Here is a 19,056-nt window from a genome sequence, read left to right on the forward strand (position 1 = left end):
TGTCATTTGATGACTTGGTTTTTTAATTGTATTTCTGCCTTGCATTACATAAGAATCCATCCCCAAACTATACTTGTTACTCCACTTTCCATATCTACCTCCAACTCTTGCAACCAACTATCGGTCTATTTGCACAAAAAAACATGTTTGTACCTAACGTTTTAAAAGGTTTTCTAAGAACTTTTATTTTAATCGTTTGTTTTCCCCCAAAAAAATTACCTAAGAGTACTCAAAATTTGGAATGGGGACATGAGTTGACGGAGATGGTCAAGTTTCACGGTCATACTTTTGAGTGAAAACTTTCCTCATCTTCTATTATTGTTGTAATATCAATAATATTGTAGATGATGACCCATGCATTTAGCAATAGAATTGTAAAATATGCTCCCATGTAAGTACTAATTATTGAATTATGATATTGTATGATGAACAAGGTCAACCTCTAGTGACTATATTAGTGATTAAATTGTCAAGGAGAGAAAGCATATGACATTGAATTGACTTAAAAACATTGAGAGAAGTGACTGATTAGCCAACCAAAAGAATGCGTCCTATGAAGAAGAGGTACATAAGCTATAAGAGGGATAAATCATGGTTGCCTAAGGCATAAGAGAATCTCAAACAATCATCATGGGCTATGTAGAATGTATAATGGAACCAAATAGCTTGTCTAGACTTGGACAGAACCTCTTCCATTGTTTTTTTGTGAAAGTTGATACTATTAAGTTCTCAATACTACTTTTGAGAATTATATCCAATTGGCTTGCCTGCATTAATCTTGAATTTTTTTTTTGGCACTATGACAAGTAAAAGAGAGCAATAGGAGGGGATTATGTTTCCCTATATATACAAAATTCTATAAGAGATGAAGCCCGTACACAACACGCCTAAATTACTTGTAGTTAACTTGTGTTAGACTGAGATAAGGTACTATCCTCATCAAATTTAAATCTCTAATTAAAGGTATTGTTTGTCTTGAGGTATGAACATTGCATGGTTGGGCTGTATGAATCTACCTTTCATTATGTTTTGTTTTCTTTAGTTCACTATGGGCTGAGGCAAGGCATTCGAGTGCTTAGCATACCAAAAGAAGACCCAAATACATATCAATAGGAAATAAAAGAGGCTAATCCATACATTGTATTAGTTTTACAACATACATGCTTTTGTTGACCTAGTTTTATTTTGGAATGTTTAAAAGGAAGATCAATTGAGTACTCGTAATCATTCAACTTAAGAGCTCTTAGTACTTCCTAAATCTTCAGAACCATACTTCGTTATTAAATTTTGTAACCATAAAATATTGTAACAATATTCTTCTCCCAAAAAAGTCAATTTCTATAATGAAAATTTTATGCAACCACCATATGCTGTAACCATATTCATGCATTAAGACCATATTTTGTGACCATAAAAGTAAGCATACAAACTTTTTAACTTCAAGAATTGACACTAAGGACAAATAATAAAGAAAAAGTGAAAGCACTGTAGTCACTTGCACTTTGAGATCCATTTACGTACAAATGTAAACATGTGGGACCCATTTATGTATAAGTGAAAGCACTGTAGTCACTAGGACTTTGAGATCCATTGACGTACAAATTTAAACATGTATCCCTTTGTACGTATATATGTACTTTGAGATCTATTGATTTGCATCCCTTAACATCTTCCCTCAAGTAAATATCATGAAGGTGACCTTCTCTTATGATGATGAGATTGTGTTTCAAAGGTGTGACCATTACTTTAGTTATGCATCCTTCCTCTGGGTCAAACCAAGATCTTGTCCATGTTTCTTAAAAACTCTCTTTCAAATGGCATTGTAAAGATATAAAAAATAGTTTCTTTTTTATCACAATGTTGTATTGTGATGTCACTAAGTAGCACCTTTTCAATGATGAAATTGTATCTAATATGTTCTTAAATGTATTGGATTTTATCTAGTGCTAAGAAAATTCATTATCAAAAGATATTTTATACCAACGAATTGCTCCTTATCTAGGGAAAAACACATATCCTTGAGATGATCTCTTTCAATCATAATATCTTATGCAATCACTGCGATAATTTTGCATGTAGGGTAGCTCGACCTCCTTTGCATTCAACTCCAAGTTGTTTTGTACCTATTACTATACTTGTTACATTATAGTGTGATTGCTTTGGTTTTGACATGTAGTAAGCTAATGTATTGTTATCATAACATATATTTGGCATGATGGTTGTAAGATACATAAATGAATGAATAAGCTATCTATAGTACCACCCATTCAAAAATTATTTGCTTTTTCTCTTCTTTGTCAATTTCCAATAATTTTCCATGGTGCTATTGCAATCTTGCATAATAGAGTATGCACATGTCTTCACTCATAAAAGTGTTCGCTGTATTTCTTCGTAATTTAATTTCCAGCATATATTTGGCATGATGGTTGTAAGATACATAAACGAATGAATAAGCTATCTATAGTACCACCCATTCAAAAATTATTTGCTTTTTCTCTTCTTTGTCAATCTCCAATAATTTTCCATGGTGCTATTGCAATCTTGCATAATAGAGTATGCACATGTCTTCACTCATAAAAGTGTTCGCTGTATTTCTTCGTAATTTAATTTCCAGCATATATTTGACATGATGGTTGTAAGATACATAAACGAATGAATAAGCTATCTATAGTACCACCCATTCAAAAATTATTTGCTTTTTCTCTTCTTTGTCAATTTCCAATAATTTTCCATGGTGCTATTGCAATCTTGCATAATAGAGGATGCACATGTCTTCACTCATAAAAGTGTTCGTTGTATTTCTTCGTAATTTAATTTCCAAATAGCAATGCATGAATCCTAGATCCTCACCGGCAAGCTCTAAAAATAAATCTTTCTTCATCTTGATGAATGATTCATTACTTCTTGTGTCTATTTGATCTCTCTACATATATTGTGTCTTCTCTACTAGATCATCTACACAGACACACACGTGTGAAATAGTCCTTTATAGTAGAGGTTATGATCTACATAAGACTTTGTGTATTCAACTTCATCTCATGTCTTAAACCTTTATAGACCCTTGTGTTGATGCTCTATCTTTTTAAGAGGGGTTTGGGGAGCTGATTTAGCTCCTTGAGGGATTTTTCCCTCACGTGGAGTTGACCTTTTTGATCCAGGCACACTTCGAGGAGTTTTGCTTGTAGAATTACCATTTTTACCCTTGGTGTTTATATTGGGTAAAGTTGGCATAAAATCTTCATCCATGAGTGATTCGAGATTGACTGAAAGGTTCGGTATGATAGCCTCTTTGATGAAATTGTTTAGCAAGATTATGGGCTCCACAATCATGGCTTGGTCCTGACACAAATCAAATCCATCTGTTAGTAAGACAACCGACTTCTTTCCAAGGCCTCTGCTCTTTATCACTTCCCTTTCCTCCCCCCCCCCAAACTAAATTCCATCTCAAACAGATAGTCTTAAAGGGTTGTGATCTGTCAGAAGACTAACAATATCTCAGATTCAAAATATTAGTGGAAGTTTTAAAGCATGGAAAATATACCATTTTAGGTTATGAACTTGCATACCTTTATATTAGTAGCATAAATGAATATGGCAATTTGAAATTCTGTATAATTGATTTCATTATCCAAGTATAGACTCCCATCATCCCCAAGGCCAATCTCAGTTTGATATAATCCTTTTACCAAGCTGCATAATAATTGTTCTCGTTGTGATCCCCATTGTGGTCTGTATCTCTGAAACTCAAAATTGTCAGCTCAGTTTAAGAAACTGCAGACTTTTCATTTTTCATTTAGAAATAGCATGTTCTCATTTTTTTAAAACCCATTGAATCCTCAAAGTTCATCAGCCATCACAAACCAGAAAACTGATAGAGCAAATTAAATATGATTAACTTTGACCTAAGCCAACCACGTGCAATATAAAGTACATTCAAGGTTTCTGATTTTTTCAAACCTCTTTGAATTGAAACTATCACCAAAGCTACTTTTGCATATTTTCTCATATACAGTATTCCATTCACCACAACAAACTTGGAAGGGAGAAGGGGTGAGATTAACTTTCCTCTTTTCTTTTTTGTCAGAATCTCTTTCTGGTTCATGTTGCAAAGATGGCGGTTCAATAAGTCCAACTAGGACTTCATCACCTACTAGGTTATCATCATCACCTAGTTTTCTTTTACGTACATGAAAAATGGATGTCCTAGTAGAGCCATTTTGTAAAAACATTCTCCATCCTCTTTAGTACTAGGAATGGTCCACAACAAACTTTGGACAATTACTCATTTTAAGATATCTGAAGATTCTGGCAGTTTAGTACTAGGCATGGTCCACAACTAACTTTAGTACTAGGCATGCTTCACAACAAACCTTGGACATCTACTCATTTTAAGATATCTGAAGATTCTGGCACTTTACAATAGACATTCTTATATTTTGCAAATCCGTGGATTTGCATAGCTTTTTAAGCATTTGATTCTTATTTTCAAGAGTATGTAGCTGCCAAAACCTTCTCTTTTTTGAGCTCCACTGTAATTAGTTCTCTCACTCAAAATATCTGAGCATATGCAAATCCTGAGAGAGACCAAGATGAGTATTGAAATCGCCACACCATGCCAATAAGAGATCCAGAGAAGGATGGTCTGCCTCTCCACTCTTTGAGAATAATTGTCATCCTGGCCATTGCAAACCTAAAAGTCCCATGTAAAATGGCCATCAAGGTATCTACAATCTCTATCCAGATGCTAGCACTATGAACTTGCATGCCATCTATAGCCTCTGTACATATGGATCTCCAAGTGCACCAAGTAGTGATGCTCACAATAATCTCCTAACTGATGTCCACCGATGCAGGTGAAGGTCCGTACTGAGAGGCTACAGCAATCTCAAGAAACTCTACAACATGATGCCAAACCGTGAGAGCCCAAGAAGAAACCTGGAATACCGAAGACCCAATCAAAGAGATGAACGAGGTAGATGAACAAAACCTTCCCATAAGTCTAGCAATCCTAGCTCAAATGAACCTAACTTGTCTGCATTCCCAGAGGTGAAAACTTGGGTACCTCTCTATACACATGGCAATGATACACTACTATGCTTTTATGGACATTCTCTTGGATATACCAACGCATTATTTACATTTATGGAAATACTCTTATATAAGTGCATAGATCTTTGTAATTTGGATCACTCTATAGACGTTCTATTAACCACGGATGACTCTATGATACACGCTAGTCTGCCGTCTCTTCAAATACTTATTTGATCTCATCAGTAATTAGCAGTAACATAATAATTATCTTTGCATTCCATGAAATTTAGGGAATCCATGCATATGATTGTGACATATTGAAGGAACATTCTCTTATATGAACATTCTCCTATATATGGTCATTAACATGTCCAAATTTGAAAAATGTGAAAATTTGTGGTGATGATTGCAGAATCTCTCCTATGTGTGTGTCTTCCATGGCGTATTCTTTTACTTTACTTCAGACATCGATTATGACGCATGTCTTCCCTTCTTGTGTAGACTATGATCCTTATAGTTTTTGGATGGTGCATTGCTCGTTTAAGTTTTGTGCAAAGGTTCTAGCACGGCATTCTTTAATTGAATCCTTTTTAATTTTTTTATTTTAGGATACAACTACATCAAATCTTTATAAAAACCTCTTTTTCTGTAATCATATCATGTTCAGTGGTGTCCAAATATTCTTGGACTTTCTTGAAGGGTTCTAATCTAATCTTAACACACACACAAATATTAATGCTGAATAGGATACAACTACATCAACTCTCTGTAATCATATCATGTTCAGTGGTGTGCAAATATTCTTGGGCCTTCTTGAAGGGTTCTAATCTAATCTTAAATATTAATGCTGAATAGACTCATCGACGGTCAAGCACCAAAAGCAAGAAGAATCAGCTCCAAATGTGTGCACCAATTTTACTGCAATCCCTCCATGTATGAAGAGCTAGAAGAAAAGGACTTTCTTGTTCCTAAGGTATATTCAAAAGCTTCTCAAAAAGGACATTTGTGAGAGTCGAGTGATCTGAAAGCTCTCCCATTGATGAGCTTTGGACATATTCTGTCTTTAGCTCTAATATGAAATTTTCTAGCATTACTGACTGTTAAATTAAATAATGGAAGGCTCTTGGAGCTATTGCCTGCAACAATTGGAGCTATTGCCTGCAACAATCCACTCCCATTCACCCATAGAAGATACTTTATGGAAACACCCCCATAAAACCATTCACCTGGGTCCCGTTCAAGATACTTTATGGAAACATCCCCATAAAGCCATACCCTCCAAATGCCAAGGAGAATGCCCTCTAGATGAGCATTCATGTACCAGCCAAAAGCATTGCTCCACATGGCCCACTACTCAAGGTGTGCATCCAAAATAGCATCCTCATCCAAAGATCTAATGAATGTACCTCTGAACTGCACTATAAGACCATGGTGTCTCCACCTCTATCCCTAGTGGCCCATCCCAAAGGGATAGCTGCATCTATCTGAACAATTCTTCTACCATTCCCTTTGAAATGACTAACCATGCGGTTATGTGTTCTTCAAGGAGGTCCTTAAATGCCATCCAAGATCCCATAAAAGAAGCATGACCTGTCTCTCCTCATTTACTTCCAACTCCAACGTTCTACAGTGTGAGTTTGCATAATGTCTTGCTCTATGAGCCTTTCTAAATGCTACCTTCAGCTAATTTAAGCATTTGATTCATATCCTCAAGAAAGTCTTTGGCTGCTTAAATCTTCTCTTTTTGAAGTTCGCTACAATTGGGACTCTAGGTTGAAATCCATATATCATCATGAATAAACTAAACCTGTAGCTGAATGTTTGGCACTCTTATATTCAAATTCTAATAATGTTCCCAATTATTTTGCCGTTTACTAACGTATGCTCAAAGCATATCCTCGATGACCTAATTGACCCTTTCAGTTCGACCATCACCCTGTGGATAATCCACGGTGCAAGTATTCAAAGTAGCTTCCAACCTCATAAACATAGCCCTCCAAAAATGGCTGTTAAATTTGCTATCCCGATCACTAACAATATTGGCTCGTAGCCCATACAACTATAGATATGCTCCACAAATAGCCTTGCTAATTTTGAAGTTTTGATCTCTTCATTGGCTGGAATAAAGAGAGCCATCTTGGTCTCGGGACACATACTCTAGCCTTGTAGAGCAAGTAACCATCTTCAATACTAAAAAATTTTTACTTGAGTCCTTTGTCACCAACCTGTGGTGTGTCACCATTTCCATGTGACTCCTTAGTGAAGCTCCTCGATTTGTTAGATCCCTCCTCATAATTGCTTTCCATATTTTTTAAGAGTGAGGATCAAAGAGTGAGGATCAAAGTCACATTTTTCTTTGAAGGACTCTAAGAAATCATTTTGGAATTTAGTAAAACTCAATTTATTAACCATTGGAATTTGGCTTAGGGAATCTGCTACCACATTAGACTCTCCCTTCTGATATGTCAATTGGACAAATTCTTGCATTATTTCACTCCACCTAGCTTTTCTTCCATTAAGCTCTGGCTGATTGCAAATCCACTTAATGCTTTCTTAATAAAAAATGATCTCAAATTTGGCATCGTATAAATAGTGTCTCCATTTCTTCAAAGCATAAACTATAGCACATAGTTTGTTCTCATATGCTGAGTAATTCCATTGGACACAGTCTAACTTTTTGCTTTCAAAAGGTATTGGTCGACCCTTTTGCAAAATTACCACTGCAATAGCAAAATCACTTGCGTCTATTTTAACCACTAGTGGTTCATTGGGATCAACTACCTTTAAGAGAGAAGCTACTACTATAGCTACTTTCAACTTTTCAGAACTCTTCTTTTGAGGTTCATCCTATATGAAGGTACTTCCCTTTTCCTTAATCAGATCCATCATCAGAACAACATCTTAGCATAGTCTTGGATGAATCTCCTATAAAATCCAAACAAACCTAAGAATATATGTAATTCTTGTAGGCTTGTAAGATGTGGCCATTCCAATATAGTCTTTATCTTTTCAAGATTCATACAAAACTCTTCTTGGGATATAATATGTCACGCCTGAGAAACCTTCGTCTTAAATTGCCCCTTCTTTCTTTGATTGGGAAATTTATTGGACCTAGGAACAAAACCAGTTTGTTCCGAGGTTCCAACTCTAGATTTTCCCATAGTATCGTCATACACCTAGGCATACTTGATGGCTTCTTAAAAGGTCTTGGGAGAATTTCTTCTCATCTCAACTTTGCAGGTGTCTTTTAGACCCCTCACGAATCCCCTTATCTTTCGATATTCATCAATGCCCTTTAACTTAAGGACTGCCTCCTACTATGTACTGGACTAAAGTATTTTTTCCCATACTACAATTACCCAACGCTTCCCATGCCTTCCAAGCTTATTTTCAGGTAAAAAGTCTTTTAGAATAGCTTGCTCAAACACAGCCCAAAACTTTGAAATCCTATCACTTTCCCTGAGGCTTATCCACCATTTATATGCTTTGTTTCCAAGGGAAAGACTTGCTTCCACTTACGAACAGCTCCATCTCTATTCCTTTACTCTCTCTCTCTCTCTCTCTCTCTCTCTCTCCACAGTTCAGCGTAGAGCTATTGCTACCAATTCCAAAACATGTATTCTTTTTACAAAGAGCTCATGGCTCAATAATTTGGAAACATGCCAAGTGTCAAAATAACTAAAATTTAGTACATGCCACAAAGGGCAATCTCTAGGATCTTCGATGTTCCTTGGTCACACAAACATCTTCTGGTCACTTGCTTAGCTTCGCACTTGGAAAATCAACCCTTCTTAGTACCTGCAACAATTAATTAAAGCGCACTATCATGGCACCCATTAATTGTTAGCGGTTTTGCATGCAAATAATAGACTGTGGACTAATCCTAGTCACGGTGGGCATCCCCACCACTGAACACATAAGCGCACAACATAAAACATTTCTCTGGTTGATCAAGATCAACCCTCTTGATCATGATTAAGGGACTTTGACCAAGGGTTGAGGCACCTTAATTATAATCGAGTCTCTCCAACCGAAGTTGGTACAACTCTCCAACCGAAGTTGGCACATCTTGGTTAACCGTAGTTAACCCTCTTGGCGCATGCCAAGTCTCGTTGACTGAAGTCAACACTCTCTCACCGTAGTCAGCTCTGTGGTTCTCTGATTAACCGCAGTTAACCCTCTTGGTAATAAACCAAGTCTCCCCGACCGAAATCAAGCTTACTTGACTAGAGTCAAGTATCTTTGACCGTAGTCAATTCTTTGACCATTAAAAGAACGCTTTTGACCACACATCCAAAAAAGGAAAACCCTTACATCTCTGAGTGTCAGAGAGAGGCTAGGAGTGCACAAGGCATCTCCACTCGAATTATTTAGCAAACTACTGAGGTCTTTAGAAACCCAATATAGCTGCTTATGCTTGGGCACTAATGACGACATAAGAGTTGCTTTGCTTGCTAAGTATGTCTTCCTTTTGTTTTTCAAAAAAAAATTGTTACCTCTTTTTTCTTCTCTTTCGTTTTCTCTTTTACTTTATGTGTAGATTTTTGACTTTAGAATAACAAAATTTCTAAATTTGTACGATTGGATATATTCTCATCGCACAAAGGTATATATAACTATTAAGGTCTAATACTATTGTGAAGTGGCCTTTATAACATCATTTTTAGACTGAGAGTCTTTAGGTCTAGGATTGAAGTCTCTGATACCATTCCTTCCTTTCGAGCTTCTTTTACTTTGTCAAGTCTGCATTTCTTGGAGTTGGGGTGAGCTCCTCTAAATCCATATTCTAGTACCCCTCAGCTTGTTGGTTTGTAATATATATGCACAGTAATCAATCAATAATAAGCAACATGTCACTATGCCAATTGCCTCTTTCTGATGGAGATGCGGCGACATAGAAAGACCCTACTACACCAGATCAAACAACAGGAGGTGACAGTACCACAGGATACTAAATGGGCATAGAGACACATCACTGGCTTCTATGTCTTTGAGTCAGCCCGAGGGCACATTGGGGTAGAAGAGGAGAAGATAGCTGACATGAGGGCAGCATGGATTAGCGGGAAGAGATGACACAGAGCCGTGGAGCCTGTGACACAAAGGGCGACTAGAGCATGCATGATAGAAGTCCAGCCCATCGTTGCTCTACTCCGAGGAGACCGATCGACTTGAGGTGTCACCCTTGATATGCTCTCCAGATACAGAGATCTCAGAGACCACGCCCCCCACCACAGCAAGAGACGGCTCGACATCTGCAGATATGTGGCATCTTTGCATCTCATCGGGGGGCTACTGCAACCCCAGATATGTCTTTGGGGCATTCGTACTACCTGCTTGAGTCTCTCGAGAGTTTTGAGAAATTGAGACTTTGAAATTATTAGCTTAACTTAGCACTCAGCAAGGGCCTTAGCAAGCCCTTGCTGCAGCGTATAGTGGCTCGTACGAGCAATTTTTCTGATTGTACTTTGTCTCATAGGCCTGCAAGACCGCCTGAAGATGTTAATACAAGTTTCTTTCTTTCTTTCTCAGGAAAACAGTCCTCCTGCAAACCTAGAAGTCTCTTGCATCCTTGACCAAATGGCCATCTATAGCCTCTGTACATCAGAATCTCTAAATTTGCTACGCAATGATGCTTGCAAGAACTTTCATTATCGTGTTTGCCAATGCAAGTAGAGGTCTATATTAATAGGCATGAGCAGAGTCAAGTTGAAAAATTTCTACAAGATGATGCCGAACAGTGATAGCCCAAGAAGATTCCTAGCTCTCGTAAAATAATTGAGGCCCTGCGCAAGAGAGCTAGGTCACTAAGCCCAATTGATAATATGGAACAAAACCTGCCCATAAGCCTTGCAATCCCAGCCCAAACGATCCTCACCTATCTACATTCTCAGAGGCAATGTTGAATAAACTCAGCTCCAAAAGTATTTCAATCTCTCCATGAATGAAGAGCCAGAAAAAAAGAGTGCCAAGTGTCACGTGCACTACGCTCAAGCGAAGCAATAAGTACGAGGTCCTGCACCCCGCCCAATAGCCATGCAAAGCCTTCATGAACACCCAAAAGAGCTAGCTAGGATGCAAGCGGGGGCTTTCAGCCTTCACTTTATATTAGGTAGTATAATTTCTAAGTTGTATATAAGACTTAAAAGTTTCCTTAATTGCCATATGTCACAAGCACCCATAAGCCCTTAACATATAAATGTCCACGAGGAGAGAGGACCATATTCCGACTTGCCTACATCAACCCACTCACATTCACCTAGCTCCCACTGAAGATACTTTTGGGAGAACTCCAATAATGCCATAGCCTCCAAATACCAAGGGAAATGTCCTCTCGATGATGGTCTATGTACGTGCTGGCCAGTAACATAAAAGCATTGGTTCACATGGCATACTACTTGACTGGATCAAGGTTGCATAAAAAATAACATCCATATCCAAAGATCTAACCAGACTTCCCCCAGACTGCACCGTAAAGACCATGTGTCTCAACCTCTGTCCCACATGATGCCTGTGACCTACAAATGGAGCACCATGTACAAGACAGCCCCTATCCATCTAACACTCTATGTTGTCCCCCACATCTTGAGTGGCCCATTCCAAAGGGATAGCTGCATTATTTGAACAATTCTTCTCTCACTCCCCCTAAGATGATAACCATTTGTCTTCCTCAATCGGATTAAAACCCAAGAATAAGGGAGTAAGAAAAGTATTTCTAAAGCTAAGGCCTGGAGAACTTGCCACCAAAATAGATGAGGCAATTTCTGAAGAATCAAAGACCACCCTGGAAGAATCCCCTCTCCAAAAGTAAAAAATCATTGATATGACAAAGATCCGGGGGAAGGGCTGCCAACATCCTATTAGCTTGGCTTCTAGAAGAATGAGAGCCATGGATGTGTGCAAAGAGAGTGGTTGCGCTCTCTACTTCATGTCCTTCTTAAGTTGCTTTGCAGCTCATCTTGAGAAAATAGACGTTCTAATGGCCGAGTGGCAGAAGAGTGGTTGGTTGAATGTGAATCCATTCACCAAACCGAAATGGAAGGCCAACGAAAGCCTTTAAATGAACAAGCTGCTGCCTGCAAGACCTTGAAGGAGACTAAGGAAGAGGCAAGAGGTGGGTGAAGGGGAGGGATGTGGAGAGGAGTGAAGTGGAGCGGAGGGAGGTGAAGGCAACAGGGGGGCAGAGAGAGAAGGCAGCCAATTTTGGGGGGACTGGGGGATGTACAGAACAGCCCTACAGGCCTGCATGTATGGGTCCTTGTACATGCTGTCCGTACACCTTGTACGGTTGTAATACAGGCTGTACGGGATAAGGAAGAGGAGGGTGGGATGCCTAGGGAGAGAGGTGACCAGAGAGGGGCTGGGTGAAGGAAGCAGGGAGGCGGAGAGAGCAAGTGGATGAGGGGAGATATACAGAACAACCCGTACAGACTGTATGGACTGATAGAGAAGAAGGCAGGAGGGCTAGGGAGAGGGGCAATCAGGGATGCTAGGGCAAGAGCAGAAGCAGCTCCCATTGTGCTCTCCAAGAATTGTTTTTTAATATTGGAATCAGACATCATAATTTGCATACAGCAAGATCAAACATGGAGTGTAACTTTGGTGTAGAAGAATCTTTTCACCAAACACAAAACGCAAAACCCTTTTCACCAAACACAAAACGCAAAACCTTGGGGAAACTCACACATAGCATCATACAATTTGCTGTAACTTTGGTGTGGTTAGAAGTATCTTTTCACCAAACACAAAACGTAAAACCTTGGGGAACCTCGCACATAGCATCGTACACATATGATCCTTAAACTCCGATTGGGTACATATCTTCCTAGATTGAATTTAAAACACAAACAATTATCTGAATTATGTCTAAAGAAACTGTTCAATTATCTTTCTAGAAAATAAAGATACTAGTACAAAAATCCCATTCATGTAATAAACAAAACTTTGTAAGGGGCAAGCAAGAACTAGAAAAGTTCCAAAGGAAATTTTAATCTACACATTCAAGACTTTAGTGCACATTATGATCCACTATTTGTGATCTAAGAGGACACAACTTGGAAGATCTTAACGCCAATATGAGAATTGAAGGGACATGGAAGCTAGCTAGGAACGGAATGGAAATATGGAAAGCATACTAAAAGGCAGAATGGAAAGGAAAGAAAGTACAAGTGCAAGGCAATAACCAAATACTCACAATGTATTCATAGCTTGATGTTGACTGTTGTGATAGACAATAGGCAAGTACAACACTATATAGTGTGACACTAGACTCTAGAGAGTCACAATGTCTATGGGATATCTCCCAATATGACATGTGGCACGTCTAGGACTCACTAGACTATAAAACACCACCTAGACCACCTAGAACACACATTTTTGACTCACTTTGGCTTCATATTCCAACACCCCCCCATGAAGGCAAGGTGAGAGACTATTGGAATGGAACCAATAACAAAACATGACAATGATGGTCATCAAACCTGTGCATGCCGATCTAGAACTAGACATGGCTCCCACACAATCTCAGAGGCAAGTGAGCATGGCTCAGAGGCTGGTGAGCATAACATAGAAAGCTCATCTAGCATGGCTCAGAGGCTCATTATGCATGGATGCATGATCAACTCAGAGGTCTATGAGACCAATGCACCAACATATTGGAACTCTCAAGCTAGGCCTGATAAACAAATAGACCTATCAATGCCAATACATGGCTCCCATAGAACATCCCCCCTTGGCTTCATAACAGGACATGTTAGGAAGCCACACACCAAAATAGAAAAACCAATACATTTGTTTAGGAGGACTATCCAAGGCAAAGGACCTTTAGACTTAATGAAAACCAAACACTCAATACATATCATTTTAGGGGGACTACCCAGGGCAGAGGACCCCAAAATACATCAAGCTGTAGCAATTAAAAAATAGATCTCTTATGATAAGAGAGGTCCTCCAAGTAGCCACTGCACATGTGTGCACATCCCTGCGAGACAATGACGATGTCGAAGAAGCGCTAGGCAGGAATGCCCCAAAAGATGTGTCCGTGAAGTCCATGGGGTAGCTAGATGGAGCACTCACATAGTGACTCTCAAAATGGCTAAGGGAGAGTCACCAATGTCGAAGTAGAGGCCGGAGGTATCACGAGCACTTGGAGAGTTGGTCAAAAGTGGAGCTTGGGCACCAAGGACAATTGGGCAGTAATCAGAGAAGTCGGAAAGTGTTTGGAGCTCACATCAAGCTCGGAGCATCTCCAATAGAATGTCGGGCAGAAGGAGCAAATGACGGGCTGGATTAGAGGTCAACGATGAAGAGGATGGACAGCTCCACATTGAGCTGGCTGCATCATGCTTGGGCTGTCAAATCATTGAGTTCCAGAACAAAATTCACGCGCAGAAACAAATTTCGTCACTTCTTGCAAGGGCTGTAACTTTTCACAGAAAACTCGGATTGCAATGATGTAAAAACGAAATTTGTAGTACTCAAGGTCCTCTACAACTTTCTGAAGACACAAAGCCATGATTCTGCTTATATCTCTGGATAGAAGCAGAACATCGTCCGTAGGTCACAGAAAGATGTAGTTGAAGGAAGAAGAAGAGAGATGGCAGATCATGGCATGGAGAAGAGAGCTCAAGGAAGGAGAGAAGAGGGCAGTCTTCCAAGGAGGAGGAGGTAGAGTAGCTTCATTGGCCTCCCTCACCTCAACCTCTTGGAAGGGAAGGGGAAAGAGAGAGCAGGGCTAGGAACATGGCTCTGATACCATATGAAGGGACATGGAAGCTAGCTAGGAACAGAATGGAAATATGGAAAGCATAATGAAAGGCAGAATGGAAAGGAAAGAAAGTACAAGTGCAAGGCAATAACCAAAAAACTCACAATGTATTCATAGCTTGATGTTGACTGTCGTGATAGACAATAGACAAGTACAACACTATATAGTGTGACAGTAGACTCTAGAGAGTCACAATGTCTATGGGATATCTCCCAATATGACACGTGGCACGTCTAGGACTCACTAGACTAGAAAACACCACCTAGAACACACATTTTTGACTCACTTTGGCTTCATATTCCAACAAGAATGTGCCCTTGTACATAAGATGCATAAACATCTGGTTTTTCAACATTTCAAACATGGATCGGTATTTCTCGAGTTGGAACACATGATGGATAGAAAATATTCACAAAACAATACTAACAAACCTTCAATTAGCATTACTAGTTCCCCATTTTCTCAGAAAGATAGGATTTAAGCAAGCTGCATACCTGCAAGAAGAGATCCAATGTTTTCAATTTGATCGTCTCATCACTGGTGCCGATTCCACGAAGTGTCTCATGAAAAAGCACTAGTAATTGTGGGCCATACCCATCAAGGACACTCTTCATGGAATCAATATTAAGGAGTACATTTGAGCATGCTCCGAAATCCTTTGTAGATAATGGTACTACATGGTTAGTCACCATCTTATCAACCTGTTTTGACATAACTACCAAGGTGAGCTTTGTCTTGAAATCTTAAAAAATTGAGTTGAAATTTGTGTCAATATTTTGAAAAGGAAGTATATATTTTAAAACATTATGTGTGCACAAGCAAGGCTGTCTATTAACCCATGCATGTCTACAACTCCCTTACCAGGACTCACAAAAATTTTGAGAATGTATTCAAATAGCATGCAGCTTGCAAAGATTTCTCCAGGTTATTCAAGTAACTAAAATAAGTTACTAATCAGCAATTTTGTTACTGGTTCTTTTTCATTTGTAGCTAGTCAACTTTCCAAGTTGTAGGATTCCATTTGTGTCCCCTCTTCCATCTCTTGGTTCATTCCCTTCCTCTTCCCAAGAATTTGGTAGGCATGTTAGATGATCACCTTCCTCTTCCAAGGTTGCCACAATGGATGGCCTTTCTAGCAGGGCTTTTTGCATGGCAACCATTTGGTCTGGGCTAAGCAGCTATTATGGAAGCTCCCTTGATCCCACATCCATTAGAATATCACTTTCCCTCAAGGAAAAGCAACATATAGAGCACACTCACCAGCCAGGATCAAGCAGTGGTGGAGCACATTGTTGGTCTTAACTCCTCACTATGACATGTTTGACGCTTGTCCCACGTAAGCCTTGCAACTAGAGGGTGACCACACCACAAAACCTATGGGAGAGGAGTTTTATTATCCAAGTCATCTTGCAAGTGATTACTCAGCTCCTACTCCACATAGCCCAGTCTACTTGGGCTCATACTTGTAGGTCTTTGTACCCGTTGGTAACATGGCTTTAAGGAGACACACAGCAAGTTGAACTGCTTTGCAATGGCTTTCTGGCTAGTTTGGTAGCATGGCTCAGCTCTTGCTCCACCATAGACCAATCTACCTAAGCTCGCACTCGGTCTTTGGCATCCCGTGGCACCATGGCTTTAAGGTGACCAACGTGGAAACCAAGCAGTATTTTGAACAGCTTCCCAATAGATTTTTGTTCCCTCCATTGCCTAGAGATTACAAGGAAATTATGGGATCTCTAAGCGATCATTTTGGCATTGTCTTGGAGTCACCTACAACTAAAACCTTTGTACTCATGGAAGATGGGGCATTGAATTGGAAGTGGTTGTTGAGAATCCAAACACCCTCCCCTCAAAGATCATTCTAGAAACCTTGAGTGAGGTGATCTCCACTAGCATGCCAGTTTCCCAGGGCAGTGTCGTCGGTGCAAAGATTTCAGCCACCCGATCAAGATGTACCCACACTTTGTAAGTCACACTTGGCCTTCAACCGCAGAGGATAGAGTTCAACAATCACCAACACAGACTAACTTGGCACCTCAACACCATCCAAACCCATTGAATGCCCTGCCTAGCAAGGAATGGATACCTCTTATAAGCAAGAAGAAAGGGAAATACACACCTAGACGTCCCACGTTGTGCTCAAAGGAGACAAGGCATGATTCGATAAACACAGATTCACCTAAGGTACCACCCGTCTCAAAACTACACATACCCACCTAAGGTACCACCCGTCTCAGAACTACACCTATCCATGAGACTTGAATATCCAATGTGCTATTCTTGCTTAAGAGATTAAAATTCATTTGCCCACCCCCACCCCTCTATGCTTGAGCCAATGTAACCTGAAAGTGCTTAATAAATTCTTACAAGAGATTGGAACACGCATGTTACAATGATGCGTAAAGTATGTCATGGCTCCAGGATTCCCTATAACATCTTCTTGTTGCTATCATTAACCATCCCAAGAAATAGGAGGGAAAGGGTGGTTGTGTTCTCCTCTAAGGGACTTGAATTCTATTTTTGTGCCTTTCTCTTCCTTTCTTAGAAGAAAGATGATTATGTACAAGAGTCTGTTGGGAATTAATGAAGTGGCAAATGGATTGCATAGTGATGTGAAGTAAGGAAACCTCACTAAAAAGGCTAAACTGAACTGCATATATACAAAAATGCTATGTGAGCTTCAAAACTAGGGATTATTGAGGATCAAAGGACTTGATGGATCAAAAATAGTAAAAGAAAAACTATGATACGGGAAGAGAAGCACTAGACGTGACACTAGGCTGCTTATCCTCATCGTAGTCCAAGGTATCCACAATGTTGCAATGGAAGTTAGTCTCTGTATATCTATTCTCTATGTTTGTGCATGTTGTGTGTTAGTATGACTTGTTTGTACATGTGCCCTTAGCTATATGTTTGACTGTGTGGGCTGCATGCATGCATGTGGTTTTTTGGCTTTCATCCTAGGCGGCAGGGATTTGATCTTCTGCTTTATTGGGTTCGTTATTGTGCACTATGGACTCTATGGAATGACCACAATCATCGAGTCTTGGTGATCCTTCTCTTGCCAATATCAGTTCTTCCGGGCATCTCCAAGACAATCGTTTTATGATTGCTTGCATGCTCGGGATCTTGATTATATTGCCTTCTTGTCATATAATGACATCTTCAAATGCTTGACCCTTTCTTCGGGACTGTTTCTTGTAATATAATGACAACTAGATTTCACAAAAAGAGTGTGTGGGCTGCATGAGTGTTTGTTTGATTTGCCCGTTACTTGTGATGTATGCTTGCTTCCTTGAGTGTTGGCTGCTTGCACGATGTTGCAACTGTTCGCTTTGCTTGCGTCTTCTTGCCTAGTGTGTTGTGCGAGTATTGTGTGTGCACCTCTTTTTCTATGTCCATTGCTTTGTGCTGGTGTTGTGCTGTGCCCTGCTTTATGTTGTCAGTTGTGTGTTACAGCTGTGTGTCCCATCTGTTTGCTTATGTGTGTTATATGCCACATATCCACTCCCGTAAATAGCTAGCCATGTAGGTCTTGCAGAGGCCAAGCGATGACCTTAGACTTTGCAAAGCTGTCAGATCACTTTACCAAGAAGCCTAGAGCTCCATGAACCTTGTTTTGGAACTGCGCAAAGATAATCATGGCCTCCAGCACAAAAATTTGAGGCTGATACGATATCATTGGCAAGCTCAAGGCCCTCGATATGTCAAAATTAAACTTGACCTTTGAAGTTTATCTTCAAAGATTTAGGGATCTGCAAACTAGGGCCACTAAAATGGATCCAGTGACCTTGTTAGGTTTCTTCGTGGATGGTTTGCCAGACTCCTACAAGTTGCAGATAAAGAACAACAAGTGCACAACGTTGCAGGAGGCCATGACATATGCACGCATATATGATGATACCATGGCCGGTACCAAGGCAACCACAGTTACCGATACGAGTGGAAAGAACAAACGCAAGTTCTTTTAGCATACGACTGGTATTGCGGAGACGAAGTCTACGGATAACGCCTCCAGGAAAAGCTTAACTCCAGCAAAGAATGGTAAAGCCCGTTTCCTTCGCACTCTGAGGCTCAAGAAAGAAGGGCGATGCTTCTATTGCGAGGAGCGGGGCCACACAAAGAATGAGTGTCCTAAGCGGAAGAACCAAAAGTTGGTGCTAGGACCGAAGCTCCAGGCGGGTCCATGTACCGCAGCCAAGGGAGCAAACCAAGTCGCGATGACATGTATTTCAGTCAATGTCATTACCTGCCCACTCTCT

The 19,056-nt window shown here is 39.9% G+C and overlaps 1 pseudogene; it reads right to left on the reverse strand.

Annotated features, from left to right (window-relative positions):
• Window positions 1-3,051: 3,051 nt before the first annotated feature.
• Window positions 3,052-19,056, reverse strand: part of LOC147906151 (uncharacterized) — a 111,211-nt pseudogene continuing 95,206 nt past the window's right edge.

The sequence above is a fragment of the Dipteris shenzhenensis genome, chromosome 1, assembly GCF_047967505.1.
Source record: "Dipteris shenzhenensis isolate YYH24624 ecotype China chromosome 1, Dip_SZ_1.0, whole genome shotgun sequence".
Classification (NCBI taxonomy): Eukaryota; Viridiplantae; Streptophyta; class Polypodiopsida; order Gleicheniales; family Dipteridaceae; genus Dipteris; species Dipteris shenzhenensis.